The sequence below is a fragment of the Oncorhynchus masou genome, unplaced genomic scaffold (genome assembly GCF_036934945.1).
Source record: "Oncorhynchus masou masou isolate Uvic2021 unplaced genomic scaffold, UVic_Omas_1.1 unplaced_scaffold_1189, whole genome shotgun sequence".
Classification (NCBI taxonomy): domain Eukaryota; kingdom Metazoa; phylum Chordata; class Actinopteri; order Salmoniformes; family Salmonidae; genus Oncorhynchus; species Oncorhynchus masou.
Window position 1 is genome coordinate 57,639 of NW_027001663.1, and position 4,513 is coordinate 62,151.

Consider the following 4,513-nt stretch of genomic DNA (forward strand, 5'->3'; position numbering starts at 1 on the left):
GAACACAACGTGATCACATTTTCACATGTGTAGTTTAATGTAATCACATGTTGCTTTACATGTTATCACATTATCTTCACATAAGATGACATGAAAACATGTTTTTGGAACACTTCCCGTGTTCACATGTGAAATTAATGTGTTTTTTGCCTAAACGCCCTGCAATTCCACACTCAAGGATCTTACTAATGTTTTAAATGCACATGTCTGATTGTGCATGTGTAATGGGTTGAAAACAAAGTCACTAAAAACAGACACACTTTTATTATTTATTCCCCCCCTAATTGTTTATGTATTTGTCCCAATGAATATGAATGGTATTTTCTACATACTTTCGCGTCAGCAGTCCATCGGGCCAATAGATGGCGCTGTTGCACTGTTGTAGCAGGAGAAACAGCAAGTTATGGCAAAGCGCTCACCATTCTGCAGAATAAGGACCAGAACTTTACAGAGGTAAACTGTGTCTGTTCTTTTACTATTACGGGTATGTAACAGAACTTCAAACGTTCAAATATATACACAATATGTAATAACATGCTATTTAACAACTTTGTCCGGATATTATCACGTTAGGAAAGGTTTTGTTTTGGCTTTGTGTCGAACTGAGTGAGGAGAAGGTGATTTACATTGAGTGAGAGTATATGTTAGCTTGATGCTAGCTGAGGTAAAAAAACAAACATTTACGAGTCACAGAGACTATGTTTACTCAGTAGCTTACTTGTACTGGATTTTGTCTAGGATATTTTTTTTTAATCAAGAATCCGTTTGTTAGGGATTTCTGAGTTGGTTTTAGATGTTATTGGTTGTTTTGTGTAAAATTGTGCTCACTAGCTGGTAAAGTGGCCGAGCACGCTCAGTCTGGTGGACTTTTAGTGCATACAGTGAGAGAGAGACGATTTTCTGGAGGTGCCACTATCTTAAAGCTGAATGTAATTGTTGTCACTTTTCTATAGAGGTAGCGGTATATAGAGAAACATTCAGTTATTTATGGTTTCATATATAGGTGTTTCTATTGTATGAATGTGAAATACATTGTGGTTTTCATGTGAAACCATACACTAAGACAGGGTTATTTGTGGAACATTTTTGAATTCTGCTTTAGGTAAAGTGCATTCATGTTGTGTTATTTAAATTGTGCACGTGTTTGATGTGAATATTTTCAAAGTACTAACAAGAAAATAGACAATTGAACAAGAGAAAAAAAACATTCTTCAGAATAAAGAAAGCGCCAGAACTTTGCAGACTAAATTTGTGTCCGTTCTTTTTACTATTGCAGGCCACCTCAGCTACACATGTACTCTGTCTGCACACACATCAACGCATGCACATACACACGGACAAACACACACTAATGTTCTCTCTCTTGTGTTTGTCAGCAGTTCATCGTGGCCCTGTTGTTCGCCTCCTTCACCAAAGCTCTGTCAGGGACCTACATGAAGAGTGCCATCACTCAGAGAAACACTTTGACCTGTCCAGCTCTCTCATCGGACTCATAGACGGCAGCTTTGAGATGGGTATCAACAATAACATTGAGTTGCTTGAGAATTCATATAGTAAAAACCAGATACAGACTACAGTATGATCGATTTTTCTTGTGGTTCAATCAGAGTCTGCTCTCAATACTGTCCAGTTTTATAGTTGTTCCTATTAATTGATTGACTGACGTTTGTCCATGACTCTACTGTCAACCTCTAACATTGTTTTATTTGATGCTGTGTTGTTGCAGCCTGGTATCCAAACTGATACGCTATTTTTAGTTTAAAAAATAACTGTTTATAATTTGCGATTCCTGACTACTGTAGTGTTGTGGTTTCTTGCAGGTAACCTGCTGTTCCTGGCGGTGGTCAGCCATTTGGGGGCGAAGCTGCCCAGGCTCATTGCTATGGGCTGTTTCTCATGGCTGTAGGATCCTTCCTCACAGGCCTGCCACACTTCTTCATGGGATGGTAAAACAACTGAAATTAAACTTGTACTTGTAGTGGTACTCCAATGCGGAGGATAGTTTCACTTTAGAAATAAAGAAATGTATCCAGTTTTTGATTAATCTCAGGTAACTTCGAACTAAAGTCTTGCGTAATTGGTCAGCTGCTTGATTATGTTTTGGGGCCATACATGTTAAGAGAAGGGATTAAGAGATGCTATAACTGAAGTGGTAAGGTTGGACCCAGGTGCAGAGAAGAGACCAGAAGATGAAGCAGTGGTTCCAACCAGTGTCTCCACTGCTCAAGGGCCCACTTAACTGCCAAAAGCTCCCAGTTGTATACATCGTAGTTGCCTTCCGCTGGCGAGACCTGCTTGGAGTGAAAGGAGCATGGGTGCAGTTTCTTGTCCTCCTTGTTCCACTGTGAAAGGACCACACCAGCTCCGGTGTCCGGGGCGTCCACCTCTTACCACAAAGGGACGAGTAGGATCAGGATGAACGAGGATGGGTTCGGAGGTGAAACGTCCCTTGAGCTCTATGAATGCCCTGTCAGCCTCGGGATTCCTGCAAAAACCTGCTTGAGTGAGGTGGGACAGGGCCGTAAATGTTCCGGAGGGGGTTTTGGAGAAGATCGGGATGTCGTCGAGGTGAACAAAGACGAACCGGTTCAACATATCCCTAAGAGTATCATTGATCAATGCCTGAAAGACTGCTGGTGAGTTCAATATTCCAAAGGTCATGGTTAAATACTCATTGACCACTAGGGGTGTTAAAGGACATTTTCCTCTCATCTCCCTGATTCTCTCCAGATTTTAAGCGTTGCGGAGGTCCAGTTTGGTGAAGAATTGGATTCTTAGTGCCAACTCCGAGGCGGCGGACATCGGGTAGGGGGTAACAATTCTTGATCGTAATCCTTTTCAGCCCTCTGTAATCGATTCAAGGACTGAAGTTTGGGTCAGAGACAGAGAGACAAGGGATGCGATTAGACATGCAGCCCAATTATGATATTTTTTCCACTAATTGGTCTTTTGACCAATCACATTAGATATTTTCGTATCAGCTCTTTTTCGGGGAGTATCTGATTGGTCAAAATACCAAATACTCAAAAAAAATGACTGAATTGGGCTGCCTGTCTCAACGAATCCATAGAAACCTGGACATGCTCCAACTGAAATGTTCCCTCCTGTCAGTACTGATGTTGAATGGAATTAAATACACTTGTTTCATTCTCTCCCATCCCCTGTAGGTTTGTTGAACATGAGTGGAAATGAAACTCCAGCACACTGGTAGCACTAAAGATGTGTGAGTATAACTTTTCCAGTTGAGTTGAACCTGCCTGTGGGTGCAGTGGGGATATTCCTGGGAGGTCTACTGATGAAGAGGTATAAGCTTGGCATTGTGTCTGGATCCCAGATGTCTTTCGTCATCTCCTTCATGGCCTACCTCCTCCTCCCTCTGCAGTCTGGCACTAAGTGTGACAACGTTCAGGTGGCTGGTCTGACCCTGTCCTATAACGGGTAAATATGACATCTGATTGGTTGGTTGGTGGGTTGATAAAAACAAAAGTTTTGATCAGTGGAATATGAGGGAGAGTTTGAACAAAACACACATGGGCTTGTGCCGGGGCTCCCTCTTGTGGGAATATACAGTATGGTTGTTACTGAGCCAGGATTCCTGGCTGTTTTGTCACTGCCTGTGTCAATGATAGTTCAGCAACAATTATTTAAACATCATTATTACCAGCCATTTTCTCTGTTCCCCAGGTCCCCTGGTGTACGATGGCAGCCTGTTGTCAGAGTGTAACAGAGACTGCTCCTGCTTGGCTGGGAAGTGGGACCCTGTGTGTTCAGACAACGGCATCACCTACACCCCCAGCCTCGCAGGCTGCTCCAGCTTTACAGGTTACGGCAAGAACACGGTACCAATACTATTAATGTACTGAGAGTACAAAACATTCACAGGGATGCTGGCCCATGTTGACTCCAATGGCTCCCACATTTGTGTCAAGTTGGCTGTATGTCTTTTGGGTGGTGGACCATTCTTGATACAAATCAAATCAAATTTATTTATATAGCCTTAGTACATCAGCTGATATCTCAAAGTGCTGTACAGAAACCCAGCCTAAAACCCCAAACAGCAAGCAATGCAGGTGTAGATGCACGGTGGTTAGGAAAAACTCCCTAGAAAGGCCAAAACCTAGGAAGAAACCTAGAGAGGAACCAGGCTATGTGGGGTGGCCAGTCCTCTTCTGGCTGTGCCGGGTAGAGATTATAACAGAACATGGCCAAGATGTTCAAATGTTCATAAATGACCAGCATGGTCGAATAATAATAAGGCAGAACAGTTGAAACTGGAGCAGCAGCACGGCCAGGTGGACTGGGGCAGAAAGGAGTCATCATGTCAGGTAGTCCTGGGGCATGGTCCTAGGGCTCAGGTCCTCCGAGAGAGAGAAAGAAAGAGAATTAGAGAACGCACACTTAGATTCACACAGGACACCGAATTGGACAGGAGAAGTACTCCAGATATAACAAACTGACCCCAGCCCCCCGACACATAAACTACTGCAGCATAAATACTGGAGGCTGAGACAGG

General features: G+C 43.0%; 1 long non-coding RNA gene across 1 annotated transcript; it reads left to right on the forward strand.

The window, feature by feature from the left end:
- Positions 1-418: 418 nt before the first annotated feature.
- On the forward strand, positions 419-3,967 carry LOC135529592 (uncharacterized). Its single transcript, XR_010453735.1, has 8 exons — positions 419-484; positions 1,380-1,514; positions 1,821-1,946; positions 2,169-2,636; positions 2,731-2,805; positions 3,168-3,223; positions 3,383-3,438; positions 3,685-3,967. It is a non-coding gene; the product is annotated as an uncharacterized LOC135529592 (long non-coding RNA).
- Positions 3,968-4,513: the final 546 nt, after the last annotated feature.